An 18,829-nucleotide genomic window follows, 5' to 3' on the forward strand; every position below is an offset into this window, starting at 1 on the left:
GAAGCGCAATATAACAAAGCACAATAGCTATGCCTATATTTCTGGATGTCTGCTGTGAACCTTAGCACCTGAATAAAATGTCAAGTAACAGAGCCTAACCTCCCTTGGGTCCTTTCTCCTAGAGAACAGAAAGTCAGTCTGCTATCTTGGGCTCTCTCTGCAGAGGGATAGGCCCCCTTGTGTCTCTTTTTCCTGGTACCCACCCAGAGGCCTCATTCTTATTCTCTTCCACGCTTCGGTACCTGGGCATTTCAGGGGTTACCATTCTGTCTCCCCACGTTTCCAACTCTAAGACTTCTTGAGGTTCACTGGCTTATGGTACCATAACCATCCCCCTCCCTGGCATGGGGGGAACATTCTCTGATTCTTGGTCATCTTAGGGCTCTGAGCAATTCTCAGAGGCTGCCTTACCGTCCCTACAGACACCACAAATGGATGTCTCTTCTGCTCCCAGAAACATGGAACCTTGAGGTCTTCCTGCCCACTTCAGTTTTAACCAGGGACAGGGCACAGGTACCCTTGGCATCAGATCTCCAAACCAGGCTGGTCTTATGTGATTTCCTCCTGTCTGCTCTGACTTGGCCTGCTCAATGGCACAGGCCTCCTCAGGGACTCACTGGCATCTTAACAATTCTTGATTACCTTGTGGCTCTCTTCCTGCCCCGCCTCCCACGTCATCTTCTCCAACTTCAACATGGAACAATGGTGCCCTTCTCTGCCACGCACTCTTCCAGGTCTGTGTGTCATGCCCAGGCCTCGCCTTTGGTTAGAAGTGCTCCTGATTGTAGTTTGAGACCAAGAACAAAGGATGTGAGTATTACAGCTTGCTGGCTGCCCTTACAGAACAGAAACTAATAAGAGATTGGGAGGAAATTGGACTGGTTTACCAGCTGTGATTCACTATCACATGCTCAAATATTATTTTAGCAATATTTAACAAGCATTTCAAATTCTGTTACAGTACCAATAAGGGTCACCATTTCTGCCCCCAAAATGAAGCTGAAGATGATGCCATAATAGATAAATGTCACTGAAAACAGGTTAATAATTTTCTGATGTGGAATGTTGAGTTTTTGCTCATTCACTATGTACCTGGCCATGCAAAGCGTAAAGAACAGGGGCTGCATTTTTGGGCCAGAATGTAATGGCATTTTTTTTTTTTTTTTTTTGTAAAGAGAGAGAAAGTTTTCCTGAGGTCTGCCTTTATTTTAATTGCCTAATTTCCCGAGATAGATGCACAATGATTCTAATTTGTATGGATCTGGATTTGACCTTTGTGTGGCCAACAGATGTGTCAGTGAGTCACAAAATCTATTTTTCTAAAATGGAACCCTGCAATGGTAAAAGAAATGAAGAACTATCCCTACTGTAGCACCCCAATTCCCACCCCAAGCAAAGCATTTCCCATACAATACTCTTCAGACCTCAATCCAATATTAGGTAGGCCCTGCATGAATCAAATAGAGACACTGGCAAGAATTCTGAAATTCAAACATTCTTTTAGTGACTTAAGTAAATCGTTATCGTGGGACTGCTGCCAACCTCCCTGTGGCATTGCTCATTATTGACGACTGCTTCCTCGACTCATCTGTTTTCTGGGGTTCCCCACCTGCTTCTGGGTGATTGCCCCTTTAGCTTCCAGTTCTCATTTTCTCTGCTGCCTTCATTATGGCCACATCTCTCTTCTGCACGAAACACTGAGGATAGGGCCTTTCCCTACTCCTTTTGTTTTATTCTTTTCTTTTGCATTCCAATTCTCAACAAGGCAAATGCCACTTAGTAAGTGCCCAATAAATGTTTGTGAATTGAATTAGATTGGTGAATGATTCTTTGCTGTCAACACAGTCATAGTCCATATACACATAATTAATTCTAAAGGCAATATAAGCAAAGTCTAAATATGAGGGGTCTCCAGGTGCTGTGCAAGTTCACAGAAGAACAAAGTCTTTTCTTGCTGAAAGGAGATAAGGAAATCTGCATGGATGAGGCAAGTGTAGAATGGGTAGGTCAGATTTTCCTATGCCAAGATGGCCATGGAAGTATTTTGAGTGATAGACACTAGGGCAGAGATAGTGTGCAGGTGAATTTGACTGTAAGGGGGGCTACATATAGGAAGGAAACAAGAGGCAAAAGATAGGCTTAAAGAAAGAGAAGGCCTGTTGGCAATGATCTTGAGAATTATGTACCTTTGACTTTATTCTACAGGCCCTGGAAAGCACTGAAGATTTTTACCAGAGTGATTATCAAATATTTCTTAGGCACTTACTATGTGCCAGTTTTATAGGTGCTTGGGTTACATCAGTGGGTAGAACACATAAAGAGCCCTGTTTCTAAGTAAGCTATATTATAAGAGAGGGAAAAGACAAGAATAAATACAATACATATATAAATTAGATACTATTTTGGAAGGTGGTAGGTACTATGGGAAAAAGAAAATTAGAGCACAATAAAGAGGAATTGTGATTTGGGGAGCAGGGCAAGAGAGTGGGCACAGATTACAATACTGAATAGAATGCTGAGGGTAGATAGACATCATTTGATAAGTGAGATTTGAGAAAGGATTTGAAGGAGGTGAAGGCATTAACCAAGTCAGCATCTGGGAAGGGAGGGTTGTATTAACTACTGCTGGAAAACAAAGTACCACAGAACTTAGAAGCTTTAAACAATAATAAGCACCTATCATCTCAGAGTTCCTATGGGTCAGGAATTCAGAAGAAGCTTAATTGACTCCGAATGTCCCCCTAGGCTGTAGTCAAGATATTGGCTGGGGCTGTAGTCATGTGAAGACATGACTAGAAAAGGAAGATCTACTTCTAAGAGGGCTCACCCACATGGCTGGCCTGCTAAGGTCTCTGTTAGCAGGAGGTCTTCATTCCTCAGCACACGAGCCTCTCCACAGGCTGAGAGAGTATCCTCACAGCAGAGTGGCTGGCTTTCCCCCAGGGCCAATGATCTAAGAAAGAAAAAGACAGAAGTCATAATGTTCTTTATGACCTAGCCTCAGAAGTTAGAAGTCATCATTGCTGCAGTATCCTACTGGTTGGTTACACTGGTCAGCTATATTCAGCAATGAAAGGGGACTACACAAGGTCATGAATACCAATAGATGAGATTCACTGGGGGCCACCTTGGAGGATGGCTACCATAGGAGCATTCCAAGTAACAAGAGGAAACAGCTAGAACAAAGGTTCTATTGTGGGACTGTGTGTGTGGAACAGCAAAGCTGGTGTGCTGGAGAAGATAGAGCTAGGGGGCACTACAGATGAGGAGCTCAGAGAGGTAATGTAGGGCTTTGTAGGCTGCCACAAGGACTTTGACTAAAAGTGAAGGGATGGAAAATATTCCATGTAAGTGAAAACCAATAGAAAGCTGGGGTAGCTGTATTTCTAGCAGACAAAATAGACCTTAAGACCATAATAGAGACAAAGGAGGTCATTATATAATGATAAAGGGGTCAATCTAACAAGAGGATATAGCATTTGCAAATATTTATGCACCCAATATAGGAGCACCTAAATATATAAAGCAAAATACCCACTTACAATCAATGAAGAGATCATCTAGACAGAAGATCAATAAGGAAACACTGGTCTTATATGACACATTAGACCAGATGAACTTAACAGGTATATTTAGAACATTCCACGCAAAAGCAACAGAATACACATTCTTCTCAAGTGCACATGGTACATTCTCCAGTATAAATTAGGAAGACTGAAATCATACCAAGTACCTTTTCTGACCACAGTGGTCTAAAATCAATTACAAAAAGAAGCCCAGAAAATTCAAAAATATGTGGAGATTTAACAACACCCTGAACAATCAACGGATCAAAGAAGAATACAAAAAAGAAATAAAAAAATAACTTAAGACAAGTGAAAATGGGATGCCTGGGTGGCTCAGCGGTTATGCGCCTGCCTTCAGCTCAAGGCGTGATCCTAGAGTACGGGGATTGAGTACCACGACGGGCTCCCTGCAGGGAGCCTGCTTCTCCCTCTGCCTGTGTCTCTGCCCCCATCTCTCTCTCTGTGTCTCTCATGAATAAATAAATAAAATATTTTAATTTTTTAAAATCTTTTTTTTAATAAAATCTTTTTTAAAAAAAGAATACATCAATTGTTAAAGAAAGAAGAAAGAAAGAAAGAAAGAAAGAAAGAAAGAAAGAAAGAAAGAGAAAGAAGAAAGAAAGAAGAAAAAAATCTCAAACAACTTAGCTTTACATGTCAAGGAACTAGAAAAAGAACAAATGAAGCCCAAAGTTAGTAGAGGGAAGGAAATAACAAAGATCAGAGTGGAAATAAATGAAATACAGACTAAAAAAGGTAACAGAAAAGATCAAACTAAGAAGGTGGTTTTTTGAAACTAAGACCTGGTTTTCTGAAAAGATAAAACTGACAAACCTTTAGCTGGACTTACAAAGAGAAAAAAATAAAGAGGACTCAAATAAACAAAATTAAAAATGAAAGGGGCACCTGGGTGGCTCAGTGGTTGAGCATCTGCCTTTGGCTCGGGTGTGATCCTGGGATCAAGTCCTGCACCAGGCTCCCCGCCGGGAGCCTGCTTTCTCCCTCTGCCTAGGTCTCTGCCTCTGTGTGTCTCTCTCATGAATAAATAAATAAAATCTTTTAAAAAAGATAAGGGGATCCCTGGGTGGCTCAGCAGTTTGGCGCCTGCCTTTGGCCCAGGGCGCCATCCTGGAGTCCCGGGATCGAGTTCCGTGTCGGGCTCCCGGCATGGAGCCTGCTTCTCCCTCTGCCTGTGTCTCTGCCTCTCTCTCTCTCTTTCTCTCTATCATGAATAGATAAATAAAAAAAATTTTAAAAAGATAAGATGTTACAACCGATACCATGGAAATACAAAATGATATGAGATTACTATGAACGATTATACACCAACAAACTGGACAACTTAGAAGAAATGAACAAAATCTTAGAAACATACAGCCTACTAAGATTGAATCATGAAGAAATAGAAAATCTGAACAGACCAATTACTAGTAAGGAGATTAAATCAAGAATTAAAAACCTCCCGGGCAGCCTGGGTGGCTCAGCAGTTTAGCACTGCCTACGGCCGGGGATGTGATCCTGGAGACCCAGGATCAAGTCCCATGTCGGGCTCCCTGCAAGGGGCCTGCTTCTCCCTCTGCCTGTGTCTCTGCCTCTCTTGCTCTCTCTCTGTGTCTCTCATGAATAAATACAATCTTAAAAAAAAAAAAAAAAACTCCCAATAAACAAAAGTCTAAGACAGATGGCTTAATTGGTGACTTCTACCAAACATTTCAAAGAAGAATTAATATCAATCCCACTCAAACTTTTCCAAAAAATAGAAGAGCGAACACTTCCAAACTCATTTTATGAGACTGGAATTACCTGATACCAAAATCAGACAAGGACACCACAAGAAAATTATAGGCCAATATCCCTGATAAACACAGATGCAAAAATCCTCAACAAAATATTAACAAACCAGGGGATCCCTGGGGGGCTCAGCGGGTTAGCGCCAGCCTCTGGCCCAGGGCATGATCCTGGAGTCCCAGGATCAAGTCCCACCTCAGGCTCCCATCATGGAACCTGCTTCTCCCTCCTCCTGTGTCTCTGCCTCTCTCTCCATGTCTATCATTCATAAATAAATAAATAAATAAATAAATCTTTCAAAAATATTATTAACAAACCAAATTCAACAATACATTAAAAGGATTTTACAGTGATCAAATGGAATTTATTCCAGGGATGCAAATATGCCTCAACATATGCAAATCAATCACTAACAAAATGAAAGATAAAATATTATCATCTCAATATATGCAGAAAAAACGTTTTGCAAAATTCAACATCCATTAATGATAACTCTCAACAAAGCGGGTATAGAAGGAATGTAACTCAACATAATAAAGGTCATTTCTGACAAGCCCACAGCTAACATCATAATCAGTCAATGGTAAAAAGCTGAAAGTTTTTCCTCTAAGGAACAAGACAAAGATGTCCACTCTCACCATTTTTATTCAATATTGTTTTGGAAGTTCCAGCCAGAACAATTAGGCAAGAAAAAGAATAAAAGACACCCAAGTTGGAAAGGAAGCAGTAAAACCATCACTATTTGCAGATGACATAATATTATATAGCAAGAACTCTAAAGACTCCACCAAGCAAACAATAAAACCTCCACAACCTGTTAGAACTAATAAACACATTTGGTAAAGCTGCAGGCCACAAAATCAATATAGAAAAATCTGTTACATTACTATACATTAATAACAAGCTATCAGAAAGAGAAATTAAGAAAACAGTCCCATTTATAATTGCTTTAAAAAGAATAACCTACCAAGGAATAAATTTAACCAAGGAGGTGAAAGATTTGTATACTGAAAACTAAGACAGTGAACAAAGAAACTGAATACACAAATAAATGGAAGGATACTCCATGCTTGTGGATCAATAGAATACTGTTAAAATGTTCATTCTACCCAATGCAATTTATAGAGTCAATGCAATTCCTATCAAAATCCCAATGGAATTTTTTTTTAATTTTTTATTTATTTATGATAGTCACAGAGAGAGAGAGAGAGAGGCAGAGACATAGGCAGAGGGAGAAGCAGGCTCCATGCCGGGAGCCTGACGTGGGATTCAATCCCGGGTCTCCAGGATCGCGCCCTGGTCCAAAGGCAGGCGCTAAACCGCTGCGCCACCCAGGGATCCCTCAATGGAATTTTTTACAGAAATATAATAATCTTAAAATTTGTATGGAACCACAAAAGAACCCAAATAGCCAAAACAATCTTGAGAAAGAACAGAGCTAAAAGTATTATACTTTCTGATTTTTTTAAAACATTTTTTATTATTTATTCATGAGAGACACACAGAGAGGCAGAGAGAGACATAGGCAGAGGGAGAAGCAGGCTCCCTTTGGGGAGCCCGATGAGAAACTCCATCCCGGGACCCTGGGATCAGGCCCTGAGCCAAAGGCAAACAATCACTAAGCTACCCAGGCACCCCTATACTTTCTGATTTTAAACTACATTACAGGGATCCCTGGGTGACTTGGCGGTTTAGCGCCTGCCTTTGGCCCAGGGCGCGATCCTGGAGTCCCGGGATCAAGTCCCGCGTTGGGCTCCTGGGCATGGGGCCTGCTTCTCCCTCTGCCTGTGTCTCTGCCTCTCTCTATGTCTATCATGAATAAAAATCTTTAAAGACAAAAATAAAAATAAACTACATTATAAGGCTATAAGAATTAAAAAAGGTATAATATTGGCATAAAAACAGACACATAAATCAACAGAGCAGAATAAGAGAGCCCAGAAATAAACCCACACAAATGGGCCAATTAATTTATAACCACATAAATGTTTGGAGCCAAGAATATATAATGGGAATTTCTCCAATAAATGTTGTTGGAAAAACTGCACAGCCTCATGCGAAAGAATGAAACTGGACCACTATTTTAATCATACACAAAAATTAACTAAAGATGGATTAAAGACTTGAGCATAAGACCTGAAACCATAAAATTTCTAGGAAAAAAAAGGTGGTAAACTCCTTAATATCAGTCTTGGCAACAATTTTTTCTTTTTAATTTGACACCAGAAGGAAAGGCAACAAAACTAAAAATAAATAAATGGGACTGCATCAAACTAAAAACCCTTCAGGGAACCTGGGTGGCTCAGTAGATAAATAAGAATCTTAAAAAAAAAAAACAACTAAAAAGCTTTCACATAGCAAAGGAAACCCTCAACAAAATGTAAAGGCAACTTACTGAATGGGAGAAAATAATAGCAAATCATCTAGCTCATAAGGGGTTAATATCCAAAATACATTTTAAGGGATCCCTGGGTGGCGCAGCGGTTTGGCGCCTGCCTTTGGCCCAGGGCGCGATCCTGGAGACCCGGGATCGAGTCCCACGTCGGGCTCCCGGTGCATGGAGCCTGCTTCTCCCTCTGCCTGTGTCTCTGCCTCTGTCTCTCTCTCTGTGATTATCATGAATAAATAAAAAAATTAAAAAAAAAAAATACATTTTAAAAAACTCATACAACTCAATAGCAAATGAATAGACATTTTTTCAAAGGAGACACACAGATGGCTAACAGGTATACGGAAAGATGCTCAGCATCACTCATTGTCAGGGAAATACAAATCAAAACCACAATGAGCTATCACCTTACACCTGTCAGAAAAGCTAGTATGAAAAAAATAAGGAACAGCAGGTGTTGGTGAGACTGTGGAGAAAAGAGAACCCTGTGCACTGCTGATGAAAATGTAAATTGGTGCCCCCACAAGAGAAAACTGGAGGGAGGCGCCCCAAAAAATTAAAAATAGAAATACTGTATGATCCGGCAATCCCACTTCTGAATGTTTATCCAAAGGAAATGAAAACACTGACTATGCACCCCCATGCTCACGGCGACATGTTTTACAATAGGCAAAACGTGGCAGCAGCCTAAGTGTCCAATGTTGGATGAATAAAATGTGGTATATACAGTTGACCTTTGAACGACATGGGTTTGAACTCCGTGGGTCCACTTGTATGTGGATTTTTTTTTCAATAAACACAGTATTGAATGTATTTTCTCTTATGATTTTATCAACATTTTCTTTTTTTTTAAAGATTTTATTCATTCATTCATGAGAGACAGAGAGAGATAGGCAGAGACACAGGCAGAGGGAGAAGCAGGCTCCATGCAGGGAGCCTGACGTGGGACTCGATCCCGGGTCTCCAGGATCACGCCCTGGACTGAAGATGGTGCTAAACCGCTGAGCCACCCAGGCTGCCCAACATTTTCTCTTATTATAAGAATAAAGTATATAATATATACAATATACAAAATACATGTTAATTGACTCTATAAGTTATTGGTTAAGACTTCTGGTCAACAGTGGGCTATAAAGTTTTTGGGAAGTCAAAAGTTATACATGGCTTTCTGCCTGCACAGGGTGTCACAGCACCCTTAACCTTGGCACTATTCAAGGGCCAACTGTATATATACAATGCGGTATTATTCAGCCATAAAAAAGAAGGAAATCTTGGGGCACCTGGGTGGCTCAGTCAGTTAAGCATCAGGGTCCTGGGACTGAGCCCCATGTTGTGGGATTCCCTGCTCAGTGGAGAGTCTGCTTCTCCCTCTCCCTCTGTTGCTCCCTCCTACTCGTGCTCTCAAATAAATAAATGAAATCTTTATTTTTTTTCAAAGATTTTATTTATTCATTCATGAGACACAGAGACGGGCAAAGACGTAGGCAAAGGGAGAAAAAGGAGCCTGATGTGGAACTCGATCCCAGGACCCTGGGATCACGACCTGAGCCAAAGGCAGACATTCAACTGCGGAGCCACCCAGGCGTCCCAATAATCAAAATCTTTAAAAAACAAAAAGAAGGAAGTCTTGCTGTTTGTGACACAGATGGACCTTGAGGGCTTAATGAAAGACAAATATCTTGTCATTTCATCTGCACGTGGAATCTTAAAAAAAAAACAAAAAACCCAAAACCAAAAAACTGAACTTAGATGCAGAGAACAGATTGGTGGTTGCCAAATGCAGGGTTGGGGGTGGGGGCAGATGGGCAAAGAGGGTCCAGAGGTACAAACTTCCAGTTATAAAATACATAAGTCCTACGGATATAAAATACAAATGGTGACTATAGTAAATAATGTTCTGCATATTTGAAAGGTGCGAAGAGAGTAAATCTTAAAAGCTCCCACAAGAAAAAATAAGTGTAACTGTGTGCTGACGGATGTTAACAGGCTTATTATGCCAATCATTTCCCAATATATACAAATGTTGAATCATTATGTTGTGCACCTGAAAGTAATACGGTGTTATACGTCAACTACATCTCAATTCAAAAACTGCATATAAAAAAGATTTTTATACTATGAATGAAATGGGGAGTCACTGGACGGTTTTGAGCGGAGGAGTGACATGAGTGGACTTAGGTTTACTGCTGTGCTGTGTCGTTACCAGCATTTTTAAAGATTACTATGACCCGGCCCTTTAGGAAGTGCTCAAACTCCACTAAGGGAATCCATGAGGACGCTAGTGTCTGAACCCAAAGAATCCAATGATCCTGGGTCCTCATGGTAACGAGGACCTGCCCCAGGTGGAGGTGGCAAAAAGGGAAAGGGAAGTATGATTTAGAAAGGTGCTCTAGGGATCCCTGGGTGGCGCAGCGGTTTAGCGCCTGCCTTTGGCCCAGGGCGCGATCCTGGAGACCCTGGATCGAGTCCCACGTCGGGCTCCTGGTGCATGGAGCCTGCTTCTCCCTCTGCCTGTGTCTCTGCCTCTGCCTCTCTCTCTCTCTGTGTGACTATCATAAATTAAAAAAAAAGAAAGGTGCTCTAAAGGACAAATCCCTCCCCCCCAACCCCCTGCGCTAGTGAGTGATTTGACACGCATGAGGTGAGACAGTGACCAAAAAGATAAAGAACACCAAAAGTCTTGGAGCTTCTGAGACCAGAAGAGTCTACCTGGAAGCGAAATGACAGGTCAGTACAGGGTGCTGTCCTGAAAAACCTACAACCGCGTTGTTCTGAATAGAGATGAGCCGGAACTGCTGGGACAGGACTGACAGAAATTTCCAGGCTTCCAGTAGGGCGAAGTATTAATACAGAAGAGCACAGTCAGTGGGCTCAAAGGAAGGGCTGTTAAATCCACCGTCCGTCTCCACTCACTTTCACACCCGAATTGGACCCAAATTCAAAGCAAGGGTGTGAAATAAGCAGGATTCACGGCCACCATCTCCACCATCCGCCTGGAGGCGACCACGTACCTTGTTTATGCCCGTCTCCTCGGCTCCTTCCTTGCACACGTACACCCCGAAGCCAGGGACACCCTCCTGCGGGCCGCGGACGGAGAGCCGGGCGTTGGCCCTTTACTGGGCGGCTCCGCTCCAGCACGCGGCTCCCAGGCAGCTTCGCTCACGCGGTGCCGAGGAGCAGAAAGGGTCCCTTTCCAGATCCGGAGCGGGTGCCGAGGTTTCCGGCCAGGCCTGGAGCACGGGGCGACTGGCGTGGGGCAGCCCGAAGTGGAGGGAGCATGTGGGAGGAAGCGTGGGGCTCCCGCCGTGGACAGGGGGAGGGGGAGGGCCGGAGAGGGGGGAGAGTCGGAGAGGGGGGAGAGCCACGGAGGGGGGACAGCCGCCGAGAGCCAGAGAACTGGAAAAGGGGGAGAGTCCCCGAGAGGGGGGGGGACAGCCGCCGAGAAGGGGGACAGCGCCGAGAAGGGGTCAGCCGCCGAGAGCCGGACAGGGGGGAGAGCCCCCGAGAGGGGGGAGAGCCGCCGAGAAGGGGGGACAGAGCCGAGAGGGGGGACAGCCGCCGAGAAGGGGGGACAGAGCCGAGAGGGGGGACAGCCGCCGAGAGCCGGAGAGGGGGGAGAGCCCCCGAGAGTGGGGGGAGCCGCCGAGAGGGAGGACAGCGCCGAGAAGGGGTCAGCCGCCGAGAGCCGGAGAGGGGGGTAGAGCCGCCGAGAGCCGCCGAGAGCGGGAAAGCCGCGGAGAGCCAGAGAGCGGGAAAGCGGGAGAGCGGGACAGCCCCGAACCGCGCGCAGGAAAGCTCAACGGCTTTGCGGAAGCGGAAGCGGAACCCACGCGGGGACGTCACGGGCGCGCGCCCCGCTCGCCCGCCCCCCGCCCCCCCAGCCGCGGCGTGTGCGCGCACAGCGTCGCCCGGCCGGGCCGCACGCGGTCGCAGGACGCCTCAAGAGCCCTTGCTCTGCCCTTGTGCGTTGCGAGGGAAAGTGCGGGCCGGGGCTCACCCGCTCAACGTGACCCGCAGGAATCCGGGGGCACCCCGGGCTGCGCAGGCGAACTAGAAGCGGTGCCGGATTGCTTCCAATTCGATACAAAGCTGCGGGTCCGATTCCCCCGACTTACCCCCTCGTGGGGCTTTCCTGGCGTCCGAGCTGGGGTCTCCCGAGGCAAGGGCGGGAACCGCCGCGCTCGGCCTGCCGGGCCTGGAGGCTGGACCCCGAGAGCTAGCAGTAGGGGAGGCGGCTGGGGCCGCCGGGAAGGGCAGGGAGCCGGCGAAGGCAGCGGGGGCTCCACCCTGCGGGGTCCCCTGGGGGCCGGTGTAGGACACTCTGCAAGCCGGCCGCGCCGGGGTGGCCCGGGACCGCCGTTCCTGTCCACGCGCCCGTCACCTGGCCGCCTGCTGCTCGCACAACGTTGCCTTTCCAACACTTAGGCTGGTCTGCGCAGCAAACATCCTCATGCCTCCGGAAAAACGGCGGCCGGGCCAAGAAACACGGGTTCCAGGAAACAGCCTTCAGCGGGCGGCGAGGAGGGCTGAGCGGGTGCGCCCCGGCGGCCTGCGGGGCCCCTCGGGCACAAGCCAGCAGCGAGGCCCCCTCCACCGTAGGCTCGGCAGGAGCAGCGCCCTGGCAGCTGCCGCCCGGGCGTCACTCTGGGAAAGGATCGTCTAAGCCAGTGGCCTGCCTCTGCCTGCCTGCGTGCGTGCAAACGCACTGGAAACGCAAACATGTTCTCTACACCCAGGTAGATCCCGGCCCCAATCTCAGCTCTGCTGCTCATAAGCGGAATGACTCCAGGAAATTGTTTAACTTCTCGGAATCCCCTGTAAAAACAGAGATGATAATACCTAACTTGACGGGCAGCCCGGGTGTCTCAGCGGTTTAGCGCCGCCTTCGGCCCAGGGCCTGATGCTGGAGACCCGGGATCGACTCCTGCATCGGGCTCCCTGCATGGACCCTGCTTCTCCCTCTGCCTGTGTCTCTGCCTCTTTCTCTCTCTCTCTCTCCGTCTCTCATGAATAAATAAATAAAATCTTTTAAAAAATAATAATAATACCTAACTTGCGAGCTGAGACCAAGTTCAACGGAGACGATGCATAGAAACATTATATATCAAGCACTTTCATTGTTCGTGAAGTTAAATGGCAGGACGTGGATATGGCATATTCTTACTTCTTGTTTCTTGGTTTGGGAAGGCAATATAGTATAGCCGGCAAAAAGTTCAGCACTACAAGAGTATGCAGGTGCCCCCCACACACACCCGGCCAGCCCCTGTCCCCCAACTCAAAGGAATTACTATAGCTGGTTTCTTGTGCTTCCTTCAAAATACTCTGTGTATACAAGAGCTGTGTCATATTCAGCACCTTCCCCTTTGAAATTTATTTTGAGGCCATTACGTGTCAACATATGTGGTCCTACGGCCCAATTATTACATTATTGTTAGCGGTCCCCTCCTCAATCTTGACTGTGATTTCACTAGAGTCCTCAAATTCTGGGTGGCCAGCGTTGGGGTGGATTTAGCCATTGCAGAATCCAGACCTCTCATTTTACCCCCAAGGAGCAAAAGCCCACAAAGTGGAAGGACTGATGGGTGGACATGAACCACGTTCTCACACCGTATCTTCTTTTCTGTTGAGAAGAATGCAGATCCACCAGAGAAAAATTAGAAAACACAGAAAAACATGTGAGGCAAATATAAAAGGAATTATTTTAGCAGATCCTTGACTTGACTTGGTTCGTATCAAAGTTTTCGTACACCTAAGACCACATTCGGGCTCTGTTGTAAGTTGATTATTTACAGACTCACTTGTCTGGAATGTGTCCAGGATCTGTCGGTGTGAAGATGATTCCAACAGGCAGGAGAACAGCTAATGAAGTTCGACCACCAAAGCAATCTCGTTGTTTGTGGGGCAGTTCATTGCAGTGTAGACAGATTAAAATACTTTCTCGAAGGAACTTACTTTTCTGGAAGGCCCCAGCAGATCTTCCTCCAGACCTCATTGCACAGAATTTGGTTTGCTCATGTTGGCCAAATGGCAGGGCTAGCACGTCATAAGATTAGAGAGAACCATCGCTCAGACTCCTTAACTTTTGCTTGGTTTTCTATAGATTCAGCAAACAGACGGGATGAGGCTTATTCTTAGGGCCAAAGAGGTGAGCAGAAGCAGCTTCTCAGTGCCTTCCTCACAGAGATGTGCCTGAAGTTGGGGGTCCCAGCAAGAGACCACCAGGGCAGAGGAGCTCAGAAATGTACATTTTCTTCTTCTCATATCATGTTAGGCTAGAAGTCAGGACAGAATGCCTATTTCTATGAAAAGAAGACATTTTTGCTGCCTGACAGTAATGTAACTTATTTATACATTCTCTTCATTTTGGCACAGGGCCCTGGTTCCGGTCTGCCACCATGTCCATCCCAGAACCAATTTCTTTGGCCATGGGACATCTGTGCTCAACTTGGCTTAGGTTAAATCCCAAGGAAGGTGATCCTGATGAAGTTAAAACTATTCAGGCTGGGAGGAATGAGGAACAACTGCTTTATGCATATGGGGTCTCCTTTGGGGGTGATGAAAATGTTTTGGAACTAAAAAAAGGTGATGATCGCACAACATTGCAAAGGTACTAAATGCTGAATTGTACACTTTAAAATAGTTAATTGCGGGGCACCTGGGTGGCTCAGTTGCTTAAGCATCTGCCTTTGGCTCAGGTCATGATCCCAGGGTCCTGGGATGGAGTCCTGGTTTGGCTTCTCTCTCTCCCTCTGCGCCTCCCCCCTGCTCATTCTCTCTCTCTCTCTCTCTCTCTGTCTCTCTCTCTTCTCTCTCTCTCTCAAATAAATAAAATCTCTAAAAAAAATAAAATAGTTAAGTACATATTATATGAATTTCACCTCAATACAAACAATTATAGCCGTGCTTGGAATTGTGAGAGGAGTCAACCCCCCAAACTGCATGGCTGATACAGAATGCAAAATGGAATGGTTGGGTGTTGGGTAGATAACCCAGTGTCTACCACAAAACTCCTATTAAGAGAACACCCAGGGCAGCCCTGGTGGCACAGCGGTTTGGCACCACCTGCAGCCCGGGATGTGATCCTGGGGACCTGGGATTGAGTCCCACATCGGGCTCCCTGTGTGGAGCCTGCTTCTCCCTCTGCCTGTGTCTCTGCCTCTCTCTCTCTCTCTCTCTCTCTCTCTCTCTCTCTGTCTCTATGAATAAATAAATAAAATCTTGAGAGAGAGAGAGAGAGAGAGAGAGAGAGAACACCCAGTGGTGGAGGGGAAGAGGACAGGGTTTGAGATCATAGCAGTCTTGGGATCTAATACTGGCTTAGCTTTTATCATATATTTGCCCTGTGACTTTGAGAAAATTACTCTATTACTTTGAACCTCACCTGTTAAATGGGGATAATGCCTATGGTGTATGGGTGTCCTGGGGATTAGCTGGGCCAACCCATGAAAACCACTAGTGCACATAATACATAGTAAGTGGTCAATATGAATACACTTTTTAAATTTTTTTTTATTTTTATTTATTTATGATAGTCACAGAGAGAGAGAGAGACAGAGACAGAGACATAGGCAGAGGGAGAAGCAGGCTCCATGCACCGGGAGCCCGACGTGGGATTCGATCCCGGGTCTCCAGGATCGCGCCCTGGGCCAAAGGCAGGCGCCAAACCGCTGCGCCACCCAGGGATCCCGAATACACTTTTTATAGTTAGGAAGAGAAGTCTATGGATTGTGTCACCTGACAATGAGAAGAAAGGGATGACTCTCAGATGTCCAACTTAGGGATTGGGAGATAATGTAATGATGGAGACCAGAAAGAGTGGTTCTAGTAGGAAGTTGAGGAGCCTGGCTTTGGACATATTAAGCTTGAGCTGGCCAAAGAAAATTCACATGGAACTTTCCAAGCGCACGGTGGGATATGTTCATCTGAAAGAGTAATTAAGGCTGGAGATGCATAGTTGAGAGTCGTCAGCTGTAGGCTACCATGAAAGTCATAAGAGTAGATAAAAATATGCCATAAATGTATGTAGTGAGCAGAGCAGTGGGCCATGGATGACACTGATGAACTCTGAGATTAAGAGTGGATTCAGGAGGCCATAAGGAAAACATACATAGAATTAGATAGAAGGAAAAGTAGGTGAGAATAATAGCATGGGGACGAAGTGAGTCTAGAATGTCAAGAAGGAGCAAATGGCCAATAGTTGTCAAATATAGCAGAGAGGTCCGGTAAGCTACAGACTAAAAAGTGTTCACTGGCTGGGATCCCTGGGTGGCGCAGTGGTTTGGTGCCTGCCTTTGGCCCAGGGCGTGATCCTGGAGACCCGGGATCGAATCCCACATCGGGCTCCCGGTGCATGGAGCCTGCTTCTCCCTCTGCCTATGTCTCTGCCTCTCTCTCTCTCTCTCTCTCTCTCTCTCTCTCTCTGTGATTATCATAAATAAATAAAAATTTAAAAAAACAAAAAGTGTTCACTGGCTCTCACAGCATGGTAGTGATTGGTGATAGTGATTGGTGATTTGTGGCCATTCCCAGACCAGATTTGGTGGAGTGATTAGGACAGACTCCAGACCGTTTGTGGGGTAAAGGGGAGATGAGAAGGTAGTGATAGCAGGTGTACAAGCCCCTTCTAAGTGACCGAAGAGCAGGTGGGTGTGCCCAGTGAAGGATCAGGAAAGGCTTGTTAGATTGGGATACTTGAAGAGATCTATAGGCCAGTGCAACAGAAAGGATAAAGACAGAGAAAAGTGAATGGGTTAGAGTCAGAATCAGAGATTTAGCGGTTGGCCATGAGAAGAGATGTCTCATGCTTGGGGATTGATGGGAAGAAATAAAAACAGGATCATAGGTTGGAAGGGAGCCGACAAGAAGAAATATCTGACATCCTTATTGTTCTGGAACAAGTCAGTAAAGTTTTCCAATAAAGGACCAGATAGTAAATATTTTAGGCTTTACAGGCCACAGAATCCCTGTCACAACTACTCAACCTTACCATTATAGTGCAAGACCAGTCGTAGACCATATGTAAACAAATGGGTGTGGCTGTGTCCCAATAAAACTTTTTTTATAAAAAACGTGATAAATAAAGTTTGACCTGGTGAGTTTGGAATTTGCTAACCTGTTCCTGGAGATGTAGAGAAAGTGAGCCATCTGCTAAAAGTGCCAGGGTGTGGGAGTTGAGAAGCATATTAAATATCTTGTAGTCACAAGGTAGGTTTTCATCAGCCCTGAGGGATAAGCCATGGCGAGAGTCTAGAATTTTGTATTGCACCAACCTGTCCCACTGTGGATGGTGGGATCGCCTTCAGGAGGGATAAAATGCAAAGGCAGATTGAGTATGCTGATCTGGAGTTTTGCCCACTGCATATGGTAGTAGGACAGTGGTGCAAGGAGGTTGGGTGTGCTGATGAGAAGACGTTCAGTACCAGCTACGTGCCCTACATGTGTCAGAGAAATCAGGCTAGGAGTAGACTGCAAGACTAGGAGAAAACAGGACGGCCAGAAGCAAGAAGAGAAGGGATGTTGGAGATGAGGTAGGGATAGGAGGCTGGCCGGATATGTACTGAGATTTGAGGAGGAGCAATGATGGGTTAGACAAGATCTGGAGTGGGGCTGCGGAATGGGGCTGCTGATGCAGAGTAGAGGTGAGGGTCATCAACGGGCGTCCTTTGGAGATGCTCGGCTCCACCAGTCTACTCTGTGATTGTACACATCGATGCCTGCAGTCCACTTTACTAAGGCTCTTCCCACTCTCATTAGCTCTCTATCTTTGATTGATGCAACATAGCTGTGTATTGAGGATTCCCTTGTAAGCACAATTGATGTGGGAACAAAGGCAAAAGAAAAATTACATGTCCTTACTACCTACAGCCCACTGACAAGTCCTTGAAACAGGCAGAGTGACATTCCTCTAGGGACTCAGCTGCCTATATATTAACGTTAATACTTTGCTAAGGGCAGAGGACAATCCTAGCCCGACCCCCAGGGTCCTATAAGTCTACTTTAACATAGAAACATTCCTTTAGAAATTACCTTTATCTCTACCCACCGCCAACATGGTTGCATATTGGCAATCACCCCCCAAGTATATGACCCACCGATATACATCCAAAGGGTCTCACTGAGGAAGGGACGGGGGGGCTAGGGAGGGAGAGATAGGCAGGGGGCTCCGTGATCAGGCTCACAGAAGCCCCAGAAATGCCAAGGCACATGAAACCAGAGATAAGGGAACAAACCAGGCCGCCCTGTCCTGGGTGTCAGAGGTGGAGTCTTTTTATGGCTGTGGCACTGTGACCAACAAAGAACAACCAGCCCCCGAAGATGAAGTAAGCCATTAAAGATGTTACCAGCAGTCCTTACTCAAACCAAGATGTCACAAGAATGATAATACCACAAGCTCCCTGGTCTGTTCTAAATAACAGACTGTCAGTGGAGGCCTACGTTGGCACCCCTCTCACTCCTGGGAGCTTTCTCTGTATCCTTGCTTGATAAACTTCCATCGCTTTGCCCACTCTCCTTTGTCCCTGAGATTCATTCTTCGACTCTGTGAGACAAGAACCCTGCTCACCCGCTTCATAATTAGCTTGCTTCACTTTGCCAAAACAACATACGATAAATTACGTATTCATCGCATACACGTCTTGGATAACTGGTCCAGGCCCCTGGAGGGCCAGCTTTCCAGGTTGCTGGCATAGGATTGTTGGATCATGTTGGACTTGTCAGGACCATTCTCCTTATTGAAGCCTACTCATTATTTTCATTTTGTTTGTGTACTACTGTTTGCAGGTGGATTTGCTTTATGTACCACGATTTTGCAGATCTTGCAGTGTTGCACGCACTAATGAATTCCAGTGAAAGTTGAAAACATGCTTTCTAATCTTTCACCACATAAAATAACTCATTTGAGACACTGTGAGAGCCATTTGAATGTCTTTCTATGATGAATTGTTACCTTAGTGTGAGTGGCATTTTAATATCGGGCAGACTGATCCCATAACCTAAGAATGGAGCGTGGTCTTAGCGACCGACAGTTTTTCTCGCAACTGAATCATCTCACTCCATCACTCTTTATTTACATGGGGATGACTTACTT

At 45.6% G+C, this 18,829-nt stretch overlaps 1 protein-coding gene across 9 annotated transcripts in view; it reads right to left on the reverse strand.

Moving 5' to 3' along the window:
* The window catches only part of EGFL6 (EGF like domain multiple 6), a 256,008-nt gene that overhangs the window by 161,141 nt on the left and 76,038 nt on the right, over positions 1-18,829 (reverse strand). For 7 of the 9 annotated variants that reach the window (XM_072818128.1, XM_072818131.1, XM_072818130.1 and 4 more), the window contains exons 4-5: positions 2,828-2,953; positions 643-778 (exon numbers count right to left, since the gene is read on the reverse strand). The exons of 1 other annotated variant lie outside the window; for it this stretch is intronic. The gene's annotated coding sequence lies outside the window, so the exon portion shown is untranslated. The remainder of the gene's footprint in view (positions 1-642; positions 779-2,827; positions 2,954-18,829) is intronic. One more of the 9 variants, XM_072818134.1, reaches the window with a different exon arrangement.

Source organism: Canis lupus, chromosome X (genome assembly GCF_048164855.1).
Source record: "Canis lupus baileyi chromosome X, mCanLup2.hap1, whole genome shotgun sequence".
Lineage (NCBI taxonomy): Eukaryota > Metazoa > Chordata > Mammalia > Carnivora > Canidae > Canis > Canis lupus.